Below are 18,947 nucleotides of genomic sequence, written 5' to 3'. Positions count from 1 at the left end.
AAGAGTGCAATGGTTTGTTAACCATTAAAGCATGTGTTTTTGTAGGGGAGGACGTTTATGGACTGCACCTTCTCTAAACATGGCACTTCAATGGTGAGGAAATGGATATCGGCCTCCTTCACTGAAGGAAATAATGACTTGGCTGTTGTTTTGCTTCTCCATTGTAAAATTAACAGTTATCCATTTAGTTTCCTCACTTCATTATCTCCAAGTCCTTTAGACTTCCCATGGGGAAAAAAAAATTAAAATCATGCAGCAAACAGGTGAGTTTACCATCCTTTCAAAAATCTTACCTAATACAGTCTGCTTGTGAGATACTTAAAGGTACTTGAAAGTTTCACCTGGTTACAAACACCTGTTTGTTGGCTTATAACTGCAGTTGTAGGGCCGTATTTAGTGTAGACGGTAGAGCATATCCACCTCCTTGGTACTTTTCTCAGTCCTCAAGCCTTTTTTTGAAGTTCGCCCATAGAAAGAGATCGTAACAAGGACACCCGTTTTGGCATCTGGTCTACTTCTACCACTTCCTGTATACTCAGGCCATCTTTCTTGCAACTATTGAGGACTTGAGTTTAAAATTGGTGATGGTATGGCCAAGTCCTGATGCTTTACATAAAATCTTGTCCTTGGGCAAGGCTTAAGGCTAGCTTTTGAACCCCTTTCTATAAATCACATTGCTTGAATACCATTTTCCCTACCTTCTCCCCTGACAGGTGCCATTATCCAATATGGTGGTTTTGTTTAAAGGACTACTGCACGGATTTTTAGAGATGATAAGGCAACATTATTTTGCAGGGTGTTTTTGAGCTGTTTGTTTTAATGACATGCACAATGATGGTTTGAGGTTTCATTCTAATTGCTGTTTTTTGTGTGTGTTTTTAAACATGTACAATCAACAAAATTGATAGATTATTTGTAAGGAGCAATAGCATAAAGTTACATATTTTTGCATTGCTTCAGGAGTCAAAAAAATTCTTTTTAGATCTATTACAACTCGCTTATCTGTGACTCTAAACTTTTTATCTTTTATGACTTGGTATCATCCAAGAGTGAGGAATATATTTGAGACTCAAAACACTGTAATACTGAGACTTAGTAGTTGACCTTTAGAAATTTGAAATTACTTGCTTTGAAATAAATGCCTCAAAGAAGGAAAAAGGAAAACTTTCAAACAATAAGATTCTTTTAAAATGAACTGATTGCTTATGTAACAAGAAGTTGGAAGGTGTGAAAATCAGATGGTTTCTAATTGCAATACTTTGCAAAACAAAGTCCCTGGTGAATATTCAGAACTCTTGAAGCTGAAGCTCAAGAATTAATAGGGTGAGTTATATGTAGCCTGTCAAGTGGTTTAAAAGCTTACCTTTCGGATAAATTCTTTTCCATCCCCTTGTTCAACAGTTAGTGATAAGCTTTATACAGATCCACTGCAAAACGGGAGCTGGCTTAACAAGTAAGTTTAGCTTTACAAAATTGCATAAGACATAACTGAAACAAGTAGACGTGAAAAAGAGTTGGAGTATACGCTGATCTGCTAAGGAAAGTCAACCAAAACAAGTACTGGAAGCTTATGTGCTTGAGTACATAGCTGGAATGGTGATTTTTTTTTTTGCTTGGTGCTCTGGACAATAGAGTAAAACACAACAGCTTCTGATTCTTCAGTGGGTGCCAAGAGTTAACAGGACTGTATTTGAAAAATCACTCTCTCCCTAATGAAGAAATAACAGCGCTTCATACCAAAAAAAGAGCATTGTTGTAACTACCACAACTGGTGGCAAACAAAGAATCAGTTATTTGCCTGGAGCATTATGGCACATCAGCAAGAACCAAGAGTGGGTGTCTTTGTGGGGCCGATACTCAAAGCCTCAATTAGTAAGGACTTTACCCACATTGATAATAATTACTACTAATAATAACTGGTACTGTAATGTACTTTGAAAAGTACTTTACATGTTAACTAATCCTTAGGGCTATTTTGTAAGGCAAGCAGGTAACAGTGAGGAGAATATGAGTTCTGGAAGTGTGCATCTTTACCAGATGATTGTGCATCTGGTAAAGTTCAGGTGCTCAGGGTTAAATACCAGTGGTCTGTTTTTCATTGGCGGTGAGGTTCAGCCACTCTTGTTCAATTACATGTATATATGTATGCATTTACTGGAAAGATTGGGCTGAGCTCCTTATGTGGGATCACTTCAAAATCAGAAGCAACTTGTGACATACTTTGCTTCAACCAATTGTCTGAAATTATGCACACCACCAGTAGCAACGAATCCTGTTTTTCTTGTTAGGTGTTCTATTACCCAACATTTAGACTGTGGTACGATTGTTAAAATAGAATAAAAAAACATTCCATTCACAAAATTCTTAAATCTACAGGGAAGAGTTAACCTGAAATAGTCTTTTCAATTACCAGTATATCGCCATTTTTTACCTCTCAAGCTTTTTTGTTCCTGCTCGTTTCTTCAAGCTGATGTACATGATCTGTCTCAAGGGTAGGACATGAATAGTTGGATATGGACTTTTTACTCTTAATAAACCAGAATTGTACAAAGTGTGTAATAGAACTTGGGAGCTTCTCTTAAGAGAGATTGGCAACGTTTGTTGTTTGTAAAAAGGATACTTTTTACTCAGTTCTGGTTTTGTTGGATATGCTTCTTATAGTACAGTGCTTGCAAGACAGACTTGTATTTGACAATGGAAAAATGGTGACTTCAGGATTTTTTCTAATACTGTTCTGCAGATCTGGTGTTATTTTATCATGTTGGTTTTTTTTTTTTTCCTCCTTTTTTTCTTTTCGAGCCTGGAAGTTTTGAGGCACTTCCAACAGAAAACACAGTTACTTTCTAACTGCTCAAAATGTTACTGTTGGTACTGCTCCCCTTTTTATTACCAAACCTTTGGGACGCATTGTTACACCCAGCCGCCAGACCTGTTGTACCGGTGTGAAATCCTGGCCGGTCCCGGTATCAAGTGAATTTTCTGAGGATGTTATTGGGAATTACCTCATTGCCTCGCCGCTTGCTTTACTACAGGCCTTCCCCCCTGCCGCCTGCGGGAACCACCTAAGACCGAGTTCCCGCGGCCAAGCCCGCCGAAGCCCTCTCACCGGTGGGGCGGGGGACTCCCTTGGGCCAGGGGTGGGTGGCAGTCCTCCCGCCGGGCCGGGCCGAGCCCGACGTCCCTCAGACGCCGAGGGGAGGCTCAGGGCGGGGACGGCGCATCAGAGCGCTCCGGCCGGGACGCGGAACTGGCTGCCGCCTCAGCCTATCATAGCCGTAGGAAGCTGGCGGGCGCCGCCAATGGGAGGCCCGGCTCCACCCTCGTGGCATTGCGATTGGGCGATGCGTCAGGCAGGGGGCGGAGCCTGGAGGGCGGGCTGGACGCTCGTGAGCCAATGGGGAGGGAGCGGGTGGGCGGTCCCGCCTGAGTGCTGCGCGCCTGCGCCAGTGAGCGTCGGTTCCTGGTGGAGCGGCGCCCGCCAATGGGGAGAGGCGGGAGGGACGAGCCGGACCGTCGAGTTACCGGAGGGGAGAGGCGGCGGCGGCGGGATAAAGCCGGCGGGGGATGCCGGCGGCGCGACTCGCTCAACGGACCCTACCAGACTCGCTCCGAAGGGGACTGGAGCCGCGCTGAAGCGGGGCAGGCGGGAGGCAGCGCTTCACACCGGCGGGATTAGGTGAGGCGGCGGCGGGGGGACGGGTCGGGGCTGAGGGGGGGGTGGGGGGGGGCGCGCGCTCCGTTGGAGCTCCCCCCACGGCCTCCTCAGCCCCGACCCGGTCCCAGGCTTTGTTTATGCCGGGGAGGGGCGGGGGGATCGTGTGCCCGGCGCCTCCCCACCGGGCCGGGGCTCCGGCCCTCCGACTCCGGAGGAGCCTCTCCCGGTTCCCCGCCGCGGCCCGCGCCCTCCCCTTTCCGTCCCGGCCCCGCCCGTGCAGCGCGGCCGGCGGCGGGGGTGCGTGCCCGGCCTTCTCTTCCCCCCGGGGTGGGCGCGGCGGCTCGTACAGCCCCCGCGGGCCGAGCGGAAAGCAGCGGCTCCTCCTGCCCGCACCCGTCCGACTGGCTTCGGTCGCCCCACGCGGCAGGGGGTCCGGGTAGCCGCCGGCCGGCCAGGCAGCCGCCCACCCCTGCGGGGGATGGCGGGGCTCCGGGAGTGCGCCAGGCCGCCCGGGAATGGCGGGACGGAGCGGCGAGGGTGGCAGGGAGCCGGGCTTTGTTCCCGGCCCCGCCCCGCCGCCGCCGCTGCCGCCGGCGGGGGGTGCCCGGGGGCTGCGTGGAGCTCCGGCGGTGAAAGGCGCGGGAGTCCCGGGCTCCGGGCGGGAGGTTCCCGGCTGGATCTCCCGCTCTCCGTCGGCTGGAAATGAAACTCGCTTTAAAGTCCTGAGAGTTAAAGTAAGAGATGTGTGATGACGCTGAAGGAGTCACCAAACTTGGTCCTAACAGCACCTTAAAGATTCATTTTTATAGTCTCACATGGGCGTACCAATGTGGCAATAAGTATTGTAGGTGCTCAATTAGTTTCCCCCCCTCCACTTTCATGTATATATATACTTCCAGTGTTTTGGTTATGCGATAGTTTTTGTTGACTGTAACGACACTCAGCTGCTCAGTGAACAGTTCAATGTGTGTCTTAACCAGAAATCACTGGTCCGGCAATCTGGATAGCTCCAGGTAAAACGTCCTAAAGAATCAGAGGGAGAACATGAAAAACCAAACCCAATATTTTGGTGCTCACTCATACCGGATGAGTTGCAAAAGCAGTTTGCTGATGCGGTTTTAAGGAATAGCAAGACAGTCTGGAGATGATGTAGCAAGAGTGTAACCTGGACTTCCTTCAGAATTACGAATCTGAGATGTGCCTTTGGAAAGAGATATACTAAAGCAGAAAGCGAGTTGTTCTTTACTCTGATGTGCACTGCACATCTCCCGAGCTCAGACTTCATGTAGCGAGACAGACTTAGGTGGTAAGCCACGCTCTTGTAAATGCAGACAAGAAAGAGGAAGGTGTTTAGGAGTTATTGAGTGGTAGTTAAAGAGATGGTCATATGGGCAGGAACAAGCAATATGGAGCATATAGAGTAGTGTGATAAAGAAGGGTGATTTGCAGATTGTGGGTTGAGCAAAGAGTGAAGTTAACTGTAGTTAGTTAACAGTAGTTACTTAAGTATTTCCTCAACATGTTGTTTCCTCAGTAGGCTGTTTCAGTTGCTTTGCTTCTGTGTTGTTACTGTCATGCTGAGGATATGCCCCAAATACTTTAGAATCTCTGTGGAAGATTGTTGAGCAAATGCTGGGAAACCACACACCGATTCTTATCTTGTGACACTATCACAGGAAGGAAACAAACCCCTCGGTAAAAATTGTGTTGCAGGTTTAGTAAGTCAAGTATTTAAAGATGAGAGTGATGTTCTCTTTGTCAAAAGCTTCCTTTATCTGTGGTTTGTAGAGGCCCTTAGTTAGTGGTAGTTGGTGGCTGCTGTTGTCAGTAGACAACTGACTTCCCTGGACGAATGGCTCCTTATTTATATTCCAAAATGGATTTGTTTAAAGGCTGTGCTGACGACTTCTCTCTAGAAGTGGTTTGCTTGGAGCAGAGTGGTGGTATGTTGCTTTGGGATGTCGTAGAAAACTGTTGCTGAACTCCATTTCAAAAGAAAAGTTGTTTAATTCTTCTGTGGGGTTAGTTAAGGTAAAGTTGAAATATTCAAGTAATTCTGTTTCTGTTTGGCTGGCCTAGGCAAATGAAAGCATGGTGATAGCTGTTTTTTGTGTAATAACATAGTACCTTTGAGGAGGGAAGCTGGGGGATTGTAGAGCTGTAAGGCAAAAAGTAGAACTGTTCTGTTTTTCATGTTACTGTATTAACACTTTCCAGTCTCATCCTGCTCAGCCTCAACAGCTCAAGAGTGGTCCTTACGTGTTTTTTTTCCCTGCGAGTGTCTGTCTTTTTAATTTTGGGAGGTAAAATTAATTGGTATGCTGAAAGTTTTTGCTAATACAATTGAGAACACGCTGTCTGTATTTACTTTTTCTAAGAACTTAAGAAGATTATAATTACCCTCCCTCCCAGTGGCTATGCATCAAGGAAAACAACTTGGAAAACAGTGTGTTCTGCATCAGGAGTTGTGTATTTTATACCTAGTTTTGTATTTCAAGGGAGTTTTATCTTGGTCATCTCGTCTAGCAATGGCTACTTCATTATTGCACGAAGGACTAAATAACATGTTTAATTTTTTTGGTTTTTTATTTTATTTTTTTTTGGTCTGAGTTCCTTAAGAGGCATGTAGGGAAACTTTACACTTCAGTGGACTTGCATAATACAGAACATGGGTATATAATATGTTCCCTCTGGCTTAGAGAGCCGTGAGCTTTTAGCAGTTTTTGTCTATATGTAAGCCATAGCTTAACAGAAACCATAGATGTCATGTGCAAATAATAATGTGAGAGGAAGGTGCAACACACACAGATGAGTTATGCGAGTTACTGTGAGAAAAATGAGGGTAATAGTTCAGGGTTTGTGACCCCGTAATTGTAGTTATTGACCTGCATTGCCTTACCGGTAGGAAATGCAACGTACTTTATCCATCAGCATGAGGGCAGCTGGCCCAGTGCACAGCCTAGCTGTGGTTTACTGCTTTGTACTGCTTCTGCTCGCTTTGCACCCAAACAACTTTGAACCTTTATGACTTTTGTATCTCTGATAATCCTTCCAGGAATAACTATGGGCTGGAGAAGAAGTGTTGCAATGTTAGAAGGTTTTAGGATTCAGTGTTACTGTTATCCAGTCTCACTCCAAATCTCAGTGAACTGCAGTAATAGATGTTAGCCAGGCTCACTCAGTTAACTGGTTGCTTCTGCCTTTTTTTATTGATTAAAATAGCAGTTCTTCCCTTTAGTATTTAGTTCGCTTATCCTCAGTGTTTGACAGTTAATTCTCTAAGTATCTGTGTACTGCCATGTAGCTCTGTCTCTTCTAAGAGACCTTCCCTCCCCTCCCCCAGATCAATTATAGTCCCTAATTCCCTGACGCGAACACCTCCCAGGATGAGTGACAGAACACAGCCTCCCATAGTAAGTGTCCAATACCATCACTGGAAGATATCAGAAAGGAATAAATCCCCCTCAAGCTAGTTGAACAACAGTGTTTGCTCTTGATGTGGCTTCAGTATTAAGGGATTTTTGTGTTTATCCCTAGTTTTTCCTGGTGATTTACATTTGCATGCAAAAATGGAAGAGGAACAAATATTTTTTTAAAAAAATGAACTTCTAAAGTTGAGTTTGAGGTTCTCTGAAATGTCTAAATATTTGGTGTGATACAATGGCCTAGTGCCCAGAAGCTGTTACTGTAAGCTTTGGGGTTTTAACAGTTTGTTCTTTACGTGGATATTCTTGCCCTTGTCAATGTGAGCAACGTGAATTGTTTATTGCAGTTAGTGACGATAGACAAAGCTGATCTGCGTGGAGATCTCCGCATGGGAGTACCTTTCTTCCACCATTTCAGACACTGCTTTGGCAGGTGGTGTGTACAAGTGTAAGGGAACTGTACTTTTTCAGAGCTGGGACTTGAGTTAGTCTAAAATAGGTGGCTTTTCAGCAGTCTGTAGCAGGAGACTTGGGACTATTGACATGCATGCTTTAGCGGTGCTGCTGGTCATTTTGGAGTTAGTGTGGTGTGACCTATTTTCTTCTTTATCCCTGTTTTCCAGAAAATGGGAGAAGGCTCCTGGCTTGGACCTTTTTCTCTCCTCTTTTCTTCTTTGATTTTTAACTTAAGTTACATGAGATGATGACGATGATAAAAACAAAACAAGCTTTGTAATCTAACTATTGGAAGACTGCTTCAGAAATAAATAACTGTTTCTTGGGAGTATTTGTAATTTTCAGAGTGTATGTTAATAGCAGTTTATGTCAGAGTTAGTTGCCAACATTATTTTTCAGCTTAAATAGCAACTGTTCCTTTGTAATGTGTATTTCACTTATCTTCAGTGTATTTCTACAGAGTAATAGCATAATTTTGCTAAACCAGACTCTCTCTTGTTTGAGTGAGACGTTTCCTGTTCACCTGATCATCCTAAAATTCCATTGTTGCCTTCTTTCATATATGAATTAGTCTTTTTAGTGTGCATTGACCAGACTTGTACGAAGTATTCCAGAGGAGGTTCCAGCGGGACTTTATAGAGGTCTCTTAATGCTCTGGCGAAAATATCTTGCTGGTAAACCTTAGGATCCTGATTTCTTTCGTCAGTCCTCTCAAGGTTTCTATGCCTTGGCTTCATAAGCTGCAACTTTATAACAAAAAATATTAGTACTGACGTATGTTAAGTTAAATGGAAGAGAAGCTATAGGTTAAATACAGCATTGAAAGTATCACTGGTGCCAACAGTCCTTGGGGCTACCATAGTTCAGGTCATGGTGGGAGTGATGTTAGTAACACTTGTGCAGAAAGTATTCACGGACCCAAAAGCTGCCCCTAGCAATGCGCGAAGAAGCAAGGGAGAAGAGTGAAAAGAAGAACGCGGTATCATTTTTAGAGGCAAGAAAATGCTGAAAAGATCCTTGTGAGAATATGGGAAAGACCTGCTCTGCAATATTTAACCCTGCTTGTTTAGCCTTTCATGGAAGACTTACTGCTGTTGATCTTTTGCTACTTGTTTTTTTGTAGTAGTATCAAAGACAACAACTGTGTGGGTTTTGACAACCCTATGCAGTTAAGTTTATTTGTTTGGAGTAACTGCATATAATGTTGGATATGTTTATAAAATAAGAGCTGGGGAGAGTGGTGAAAACTACAAATACAGATAGTTTGTTGTACTTGGTCCAAAAGATAAGGCTCTAGTAATTCAATGTGTGAGACTGTTAAAAGAGAATAAAAGAAGTGTAATTAATTAAAAAAAACCAAAACCAACACACAAAGAAGCCCCCCAAAACCTGAGGGAATATCTACACTGTAAGGCTTGAGAATGTTATGATAAAACCAGTCTCGGAAATTCACATTTGAAGTTGATACTGCAAAGATTGACTTTATTTCTCCAGTGATGTTGCCCAGTTTTGCAAAATGAAGAAGCATCATCTTTTGTTAACAACGTGCCCTAAAGGGGACTAGTAGTTAACAGTGGACAAAGACTAATTCTCTCTGGAGAAGCTAGCATGAAAGACAGGTTGAAGTGTTCCTAGGCATTTTTATCAGTCTTGCATGAGAATAGTCCTTATAAACACCATTTCTGTTCTTGTGCTAAACCAGAAAGAACCGTTAGGGTTGTGTCTGTGGCAGCTGAACATTTTGACATCGACAGAGTTCTCATGATCTTAAGTTGAAATAATCTAATCTGCCAGTGATGCTGATCATGTTAAAAAAGATTGCTGTAAGCAAAAATGGTAAAATTTCTACCTCTGTAGTCATCATCCAAAAAAGATGTCATCCAAAAAGCTGAAGAATTACTGTCTTGTGCACTGTGACTGCTGACTGCCTGTGTATTCCCTGGGGTGGGGTGGTGAGTAGTAGCTGATCCCATGATGGCTGGTGCTCTTGCAGCGACTCGGGGAGCTCCTGGATACCCCACCTCAGCTCCTAAAGAGAAAGGAGTTGGGAATGAGTGCTCTTGATCTCGGGAGGAGAAGCAGTTAAGGGTAGGTGTCCCTGACACCTTCGCTCAAATATGTCAAACCTGTTTGTTTCTCCGTTTCCTATAGACACAGAGATCATGGAGATGCTGTCCCATTCCCTCTGTTCCTTCAGTTTAGACCTCACCTCTGCTTCCCCATTTGAACCTACTTGGTGGTAGATAATCGCGTATAAAGCTGGCGGTCAGAGGTATTTCTTCAGACAGAGTTGATACATATGTTTGTGTGTGTGTGTATATATATTTACATGTACCTACCTGCAAAATTAATAGGTGAATAACTCTAGAATAGCTGATGTTGGTGTGAAGTGGTGCATAGCAAGCATGGGAACAAAATCCTAGGTAGACAAAAGCACAAAATGAATAGATCAAACTTTTGGGGGAGGAATCTCAGAGTCTTTACTTATTATTATACACATTTCTTTAACTAACACTTCAATATACTTGTGGACCTTTGCTGAATAGGGAAAAAATGAATTGATTTAAAAACTTTTAAAACCACTGCTCTTACTGTATGTCATGATCAACCTCTGATACTATAGTCTGTTATTCAAAATCTGTAAACAAGCAATTAGGTAGGCACAGATCGTACTTGTATTTTTGTGGTGTGGGGGGTAAATTGTGTGCAACTGATTTGATCCAATTTGAAGCCCAACCTTACATCTCCTGGAAAGATATGTAAAGAAGGTACTGCATAGTGCGTTCCGTGTTATGGTGTAGTGCAAGTTGTTCTCTTGACTTGCATTTTAAAATTAAGAATAAATGGTTCTGTTTCCAAGTATTTCCTAGCCTCTATAATCTTATTGTAGCTTTTATTGCATGCTCCCTTAACACCATATCTAGTATATAAAACTCTTGCATATAACTATATAGTTTAAAAGCATAAAATCTTTATGTGACTCTAGTTAGAGAGATGCAGATGTTCCAAGTTTAAGAATTGGCATATGTTAGTGATACAAGTCTTCAGAAGATATTTTCAATTTAGCAGGTGGGTATTTGAAAACTAGTATGCCTTTGTTATGAGAAAAGTAGGATGCATAGGAGAGAGAATATCAGTAGGGCTCTTGTAATGTTTTGTGCCTAGAAACAAGAAGATTATTTCAACTACTTTTCTGTTTATCTTATTGTCATGCTGGAGAATGCAGACTGGCCTCACTTGGGCTTCTGTTAAAGTGAAACAGCAAGTTCACATCTCAGCCCGGGTGAATACAAACTCTGTGAACTCTTCAGATTGAATGCTGTTTAAGAAAAAAAAATGGGTAGAGATGGACTGCGAGTACAACAAAGTCCTCATTCTGATTGTTGTATTTCAAAAGCAGTTAGTACTGCTGACTTTTATTTAGTATTTGTGTAGGCCAGAGAATACTGTACTAGGTTGGGATATATGAATTTAAGCATGTTTTTCTGCAACTGCTTGAGTAGATAAGAAAACTGCTGTTATACTCCCAACAATGTCCGGTCAGTATATTTGAAGAACTACTAGCATTTTATATATCGAACCTGAGTTTAACCTCTATTGAAGTTGCTCTGGAGGGAGGGAGCAGGGAAAACATCTTCCTACTTTGTTCAAGGGAGTAAAGTGGGTTTTGTGTATGTTTCTTTTTTTTTTTTTTCTTTCTTTCCTTTCCTTTTTTTTTTTTTAAATTTAAATCCATATAGACTTTGGTGCTGAATGTGCATAAAGTTCACATTGGTTCCTCGTAATGGCATATAATAGCTAAAGAAAAATTTTATTGCCACGTATTTTTCTTTCTCTTTGTACAGGCAAAGTAATAAAACTGGTCAGTGATTTAATAGTCTTTGGCACTTTTTAAGAAAGAGAATGTATTTTTAGCTTTAACAGTCTGTTAAGGGAGGAAAAATAGTACGTAAACTGTTGATTTTTCATTCAGTAGTTCCAAGTGCTTGAACCCTGCTAGATATTGGTCTACAAAAGCTTACTGAATCAAAAAGAATTACTGGTTTTGGTTTGAGATACTTTCAATAGTAGGAAATTGCCAAAAGCATTTTGAAGGTGTGATATAAGCTTCCTGTTCTTTGGATTTAATTATTTAGTTTCATGCTTGTAGGCTGGTTCTTAGTTTCGTCTGTGCTTGCAATTTATTTTATAAAAAGGAAAAAAAGGAGTTCAGTTTCTAGAACCACTTGTCATTTTTTTTGCATTTTCCCTGTTGTTGCTATAGTAGTGGTGGTGCAGAGGTCAGATTTTGCGGCTTCTTGCCTATGCTGCACTCATGGAAGTCCTTGATTTTCCTGTTGCTGAAACTTTGTTCATGTAGATCTGGTGAATGACGGTGTTGAGATCAATACAGCCAATGAGTGGCTGTTTAGTAGCAGCCACTGCAAATGCTGTAGATGCACTGTTTTGTTTTGTTGTTCCAGGCAGCAGTGCATCTGAGGAAGAAGGTGGTTGTTGCTGTTGGTTATGGTCTGACATTTCCCCTCCCGAGTGCATATGAAGTAAGAAGAAACAAGTGATGATAAGTGTCTAGGTGACATAAGATGAAGCAAGCTGGAGTCTTATTCATTACTCCCCTTTGAAATACTTGTGTGTAATATTTAAAAATTTATTCTGGCACAGACTTGGTTTTAGATGTTTTCTTGGTGGAAGCAACATCCACTTGAGGTAATCTTAATATAGGGATCGCTTACAACCTCTGATGCTAACAGAAGAGAGGTACAATTTCTTGGTCCTTTGCAGATCACTTGCAGATTGGACACTCATATTTTGCAGTTTCTTGAAAAGCAGCACAGAAATACTTTCTCCCTGGTAGCTAGTCCCAACCTATAGTTTGTATGATAAAAAATACCTAAGGTCACTTTTTTGGGGCCCAAAATAAAATCACTGGTTCTGTACTACAGCTGAGGAAATGCTCCTTTAAATCAACAATCAGAAAATAGCAAGGGTAAAGGTGAGAGACAGAGTTTGCACCAAGGGAAGGTGTAATTGAGGAAGTCTTGCATTGCTGGTTTTTGAAGGCAGTGGGTTCCTTGGGCTGCGGCACTACTAAAGGCAATTTTTATTAAGAGGCTCATCTGAGAGACTTGAAAGGTCTTATGTCTAGATGGAGATGCCTACTGTGTTCTGGTCAAAACATGATTTGAGTTTTGGCGTATTTCTAATACTCTGAAATGAGATTCCGAAAGATCAAAAGTTATAATCAAAATTTAAAGAACAGGCAGATTTTGTGGCACTGGCCCAATGGATGTGATTTGTGACTCACATACTTTTCTTAGTCCCTTTTCCTGCTAACTAAGGAAAGGAGAATGCAAATATACATTTTTAAATTTGAGTTATCATGGTCAAGTTATTACACATTTGGTGCCAAGCACTCCTCTGAATTTCATCTTGCAGATCCTTCTCAACTACAAATGGGGATTCTATGGGAGTCTTTTCAATTAAAGTTCGTCAGTTTGTAAATGGAGAGCTATTTATAATTCTTATGAAGAGAGTGATGAACCAGTATAACAAATGTAGTTCTCAGGTGCAGATGGTTGGCTATATTCCAAAGTTTTGGTACAATTGAGATATGCATCCTCCTCTTCTTTTGCTGTGATTCCCCTTAGGTGGTCTTGATCTGCCTCGTGAGCATTATCTCCTTTCCACATCAGTTACGTAGAAGCTGAACCTACCTCAATTTCTTGCCTATGATCTATGCATCTTCCACTTGCAATATCTGTGTTTAATGAAGTTCTCTCCCAAGGCCCCAAAAGACTTGCTTTTTGCATTGGGGACCGCTGCTTCTCTCTTGCGTACAACTTTTTTGCTTCCCCATAGTTAATTGATCAGCAGCCACCCAGCCTCACTGGTTGTGTGGATGGTGGAGTGGAAAAAACGCTGTCTTTCAGTAAGGAGATGCTTGGTGCCATCAGGGAAAATACTGCATGACCACCATGTTCTTGGCAGCATTTAATAACACTCAGTTAATCGTGTAATCGTTTTTAGTTTGTGGTGTTGAGTATTGTTACATGTTTGTTAAATTATTAATATAACTAAAACTTTTATGAGGAGCAAAAGAAGCAACTTGTTACTAAAAATCTTCTGTTAAGGCAACGTGTGCCAAGCTTCAGGAAAGAAAGGGGGCAGGTTTGGGTATCGGCAACCTGGAAAGCTTCATTCCCCCTTTGTATTCTTATAAAATCCACACTCATGGGGTAGGTGTCTTAGAAATAGCTTCTGTAATATTCAGGTGCTCTCAAACTCTTTTTTTCTCACTTCTGGTACAGCCCCTAATCTCTCTTATTTGGGAGGAAAGCAAGCAGTAAGCTAGATACAGTCTAGCTGTGCAGACTATTGCTGAAGATAAGGTAGGGAGAACGGAGGAACTGGGCAGCCCCTGAAAATCTTTCATCCCACTGGTAGCATCTCACAGTGCTGTACTGGAAAAATTGCTTAATTGGACTGTAACTGGAAAATCTTATATATGGTCAATGTGTTGTATAATAAATCTGGGTTATAGTTATCATGGTGGTTTGTTTTCCTTCTACCCCTTGCATGAGGGGTGGTACAAGTCATGAGCCTTGGGCTGAAGTCCGGCTTTACCTTGCCTGGTGGCCTGATGTGTTTCTTCATCGTATGGGCTCTTACTGCATCTGTCATCACCTTGGGGAGGGGACGAGGGGGACAGTGACAGAGGACCAGAGCTCACAAGGGTTAGTGTGTTATGTTAGGACTGGTTATGGCAAGGTCTATGAAATATTGAAGGTATCGGTCAGCCATGTGTTTGAGTGACCATGGTGCCATTCTGTAAGTGTTTGCCCCAAACTGGTTTATTAGCAACTTTTTGTTGTAATTTTTAAAACGATGTCTTAAAAACTAATTAATCTTTGCCTTTATTTTACCTTAGCGTAGCAAGGTAGTGTAGCAAACACATAGTGTATTGAAGCCTGAATAGGGTTTATAGCATGGAAAACACTACTTCTAGCAGTTGGTTAAAACTATTAGTATTTCTTTCTTTCTTTCTTCTGAAGTATCAACCCATTAAGTCTTTTGGGCCAGTAATTATAAAAAGGCCCTAATATAGTGTGTTGTACATAGGTGCTGACACTTCGTTTTCCTGCAACATTACTTTTAATCCCCTTCCTTGAAGTTTTTGGAAGTGGTATTCTGTACCGCTTCTCATACACTTAGCAGTGGCAAAAAGTGTGCTGTATTAGAGCATCTAATTGCTGCTCACAAGGTAAAGTTGAGTTCAGTCTTGCATAGTAGCCAACATTATAGTAGCTACTCTGTGAATATAATATATCAACTTGAAAATTATCGAGATAAAAATTCTCATTTAAACACCCCTCCCAGAAAAAGTTCACCTAATAGAAATTATATATGCTGTTACTTGGACAGGTTTGAGGTTGACTGGATTTTTAGCTGTGTTTTCCAATTTGGGATGTTAGAGGAGTTCTGGTATTTTTATTTTTATTTTTTTTTTAGGTATGAAAGTTTAGGAGTAGCAGCAGTGTCCTTTGAATTATTTTTTTTTAAACATTATAATAGCTAACCTCTTGTACTTAGAACTTTATTATGTAGTTTTGTCGTGTTCTGCTTCTTAGCTTTTCATAAATCTTCCACAAGGGTGAATCCCAAACACTGAACCTCCTCCTGCATGATACCTTTGACTTCAAATCTGATAAAGTATAGTTAAATTTTAACTTCAAGTTGTAAGCTGCAGTTAGGAAATGAAGCCCAATGAACTTCCCTCTAGGAATATGCTGTAGTTACTGTAAGCTTCGTGGTAGACTTCTGACATTAATGCTACCTTTTCCGTTACCTTTTTTCCTGTAGTCAGGCTTAATCTGATCAGATTAATTCTGTAGGATACCTTAGGTTGTATTCGAATACAACTCAAATTGTACTTGAACTTCTGGGCAGCAGCTGCAATTTCGAGTTTATTATTGCCCAGTATGTACCACTACAAAACTTGAATACCTCGAGTGATTTTCCTTTGCCTCCCACTTTCCAGGCTCTTTCCAAACCCTCTGCCAGCCGAACTGAAACATCAGTATTTTCTCCTAAAGCTTGAACAGTTGAGTTAGTTTTCAGCTTATTTCCTCCATTTAGCATCTGGGCTATTGGGTAGTGTGTCGCGGTGGGGGGGAGATGCAATCTGGCGTGATGAAGAATGAAGATGAGTAAGAAGCACAGACTGGGCTCGTCTGTATTTGTCCTGGACACAGTGAGAAGGGAAGCCCCTAAACAGAAGGGGTTATGTATCTCTGAATGTATGGTTCCCTTGAGAAAGTGAGCTAAAATGCCAGCAATACGCCAAGGTGGATTTCTGTCTGGGTATTCTTTCAATTCTATGGAGAGTAATATGGCATGGGTTTGATTTCCTTAAAGTGCTGTTCATGGTGGGTGTAGTTGGGAAGGTGTTTAAAGGACAGCCAACCCACTCGCTTCCAAGCTGGAGTGGATGTAAGGTTTTGCATGAGTTGATTTAAACTACTTCTCTTTTCTAAAAAAGGTGAAAAGAGAAAAAAGTGAACAGTGCAGTTTATTGATGTAGGCAGGATGAAAGGCTGTACGTTTCTGCTGAGTAGAAAACAGTATTTGCTCTCCCTAATTGTCTGAAGAGGAAAAAGGGATGCTGATTTGATGCACTGTACTGTCAAACGCACAAACTACAGAAAGCAGTTGACATTTTTGAGAGTTGCAATTTAGCAGGTAAAATTCAGAGTTAGAATTTTATGTGTCTTTGAACGCTTCCTTTTATAACTGGTCAAGTCTTCAAAAAACTTGACTTGCTTTTTTCAAGGAATTACATAGTATTTTCCCAATTTATATATAAGCATCAGCTTGCTTCCTATTTGCAAAAGCTTATCTAATTTTCCTGATGGTCTCTAAGTCCCACTTTTAAACTTTCTTTTAAATCTTAAAATATTCAGGATGTGGCTTTTTACCTTTAGTTTGCACTTACTATTTGGGTCTCTCTTGTATTTTTGGAAACACTAATTAAGAAGTAGAACAAATTGTACATAAAAGAATTGACCATGATTGAATAGTTCACACATCCCTAAAGAAAACTAGTACATTCGTGTTGCATCAGAGTGCTGATAAAGTCTTGTTGAGTCTACATGTCTTTTCATGTACCTGCAATTTTTCAGGCTATGACTTTAAAAAAAACCCTAACTACTATTTTTTTTTTATTTTTTTTTTTTTCATACAAACTAGATGATCAGGAGTGGCGGATTGCCACTGCAGGTTGAGACTTGAGTTGTTAAAGCATTTAAAAGTCCTTGATCTGCCTCCAGGGCCAAAATTAAAAATACGAAAGTGCTTTTGCTGTAGTTTGGCAGTCTAGAAGAACAAAAACAATCTCTGCGCTTAGGCAAGTTGTGACAAGTATGCAAGTTGCATACAAACTTCTGTTGTGAAGGAATCTCCAGAAGTTCTCAAGGCTTTGTTAGGGAGACACAGCTGAAGGGTTGTTTGTTTCTTTTTCTGACCACATCCTCCTGCTAACCAAGCAGGAAAAAAAATCAACAAAAATCAGAAAAGAAATAAAAGGACTATTATGAAAAATTTGCTTCAGAATGACTTACTTTTGAGAGTGATTGTATATAAGATTAATATAGTATGTTCATAATTAAAGCACAACTAAAACTCTACATAAAGAATGGATGTACATAAAATAAACTGTGTGGGAAGCTAGATTTTATTTTGGTGTCAATTTTAATTTTTCTCTTTTTCATAGGAAAAAATCATTAAGAATCATTAGCTTCTGAGTAGAACAGCAATTCTGAAGACACGTGTAACAGATTTTTATCGCTTATTACTTTTCAATGAAAAAAATTGGAATTCTAAAGCTTTTGGAAAATGTTGACATCTGCATTGAGTAAGTGCCTAAGGTTTGACTATGGTTTTTCTCACTTTCTTTTCAGCATTCTGTACGTCATTTGTCTGTACTGTGTTTGGAGCCCTTTCTCCAATATTTGGCTACAGACCAGCTGATTCGTAGCTGTTTACATCTTTGTCCACTCTCACATCTCTAAGCACACATTGGACTTGGGGGGAAAATGTCTTGATGGATCCATCCTAAGTGTGAAACGCTAACGGCTCTCGTCGGTGGTTAACAATGGCTTTTAAGTGGTAAGACCTTTTTCACAATTCTGTCATAAATAAATTTTCATGCATCAATTTTTTTTTCCTTTTTGCCTAGGTCTTTGTTATCTTTATTGTACTGTTATCACACTGCTACTTCAGATATCAATTATCTGAATAGAAGGATGTCTGTACTGTCTTAAATCAAATAAGAACATTTGATTTAACACGGTATAGTAACTGATCATGGCCAAAGCTGAATGTCTAAGGAAGAGGTTAAGAACAGTGCAAGCAGCCTCCTGTCTTCCAGTCATCTGCAGCTCACATCTTCCTGAAGATGTGGTTCCTGTACATTTAGTAATCCTCAAATTGTACATGTTGTAATTCTCTCATGTAACTTCTGTATGTTCAGTAATTCTCTCAAGTTTTCTTTCATAAATTTCTGTGCTCAATGCAAATCTGACTTCTTGGTGCTAATAGAGTCCTCCTTTCTAGTGTGCGGGCAGGTGTCTGAGCTCTGTCCTCTTGTGGATGAAGCCAGGTAGTGCAGCTAATTAAAAGCAGTCACAATTCCTTATATAGATGCTCTTTTCTTTACTGCTCTTTATGTAAGGATTTTACCAGTAGTAAATAGATCCATACTGCTGTCAAGCACAGGGCAATGGATAAAGCACTTCTGAGCTGAAATGGATATGGATGGATCTACGTAATCCAACATCTAACCTGTCCTTCAAAGATAATGCAATGTGCTGCTTCCTTATAGTCAAGTAGTAAAGCTGGTAGACTGTACTTCCTTTTGGCCTTTGTGAACAGAGAGTATGTTGGCATGACAGGAGGAAAATACTTAAGTACAGTTGTTTCTGCAGTATTTGCTATGTGGACTTTGGTATTCAACACATTCTGTGTTAATTATATATTCTATAATATTATTTTATAGAATGTAATAGAATAGTATATGTTCTATTATTAACTAATTATCATTAATAACTATAATATTACATTTTCTATAATATTTTTAGGATAGCTCTCGCTTTCCTTTATTGCATTGTCCTATGTATTCTTTACAGGAGAAGTATACAATAAGATAGGATTTGATTGTATCATAAGTTCTGCCTTTGGATCATCTCCAGTGGATCATATCCCTGTTGTCTGCCTCTGTCACTGGCTTTCATTTCAAGTTATAGAACATGCTGACATGCTTCACTGTCTTTTGTTAGAATTTTATACCATAATTATTTTTGTTCTGACGTATGTATTCCTTCTCTCAAAAGATAATAAATTTGTTGCTGCAGAAG

General features: G+C 40.8%; 1 protein-coding gene across 2 annotated transcripts in view; it reads left to right on the top strand.

Moving 5' to 3' along the window:
* The first annotated feature begins 3,479 nt into the window (after positions 1–3,479).
* Positions 3,480–18,947, top strand: part of FRYL (FRY like transcription coactivator) — a 174,453-nt gene continuing 158,985 nt past the window's right edge. Inside the window, exons 1-2 of one of the 2 annotated variants that reach the window (XR_010071122.1) lie at positions 3,480–3,676; positions 17,493–17,700. The gene's annotated coding sequence lies outside the window, so the exon portion shown is untranslated. The remainder of the gene's footprint in view (positions 3,677–17,492; positions 17,701–18,947) is intronic. The other variant, XM_063335216.1, reaches the window with a different exon arrangement.

The sequence above is a fragment of the Chroicocephalus ridibundus genome, chromosome 5 (genome assembly GCF_963924245.1).
Source record: "Chroicocephalus ridibundus chromosome 5, bChrRid1.1, whole genome shotgun sequence".
NCBI lineage: Eukaryota > Metazoa > Chordata > Aves > Charadriiformes > Laridae > Chroicocephalus > Chroicocephalus ridibundus.
Note: the sequence above shows the minus strand (reverse complement) of the source record. Positions and strands in the feature narration are given on the sequence as shown.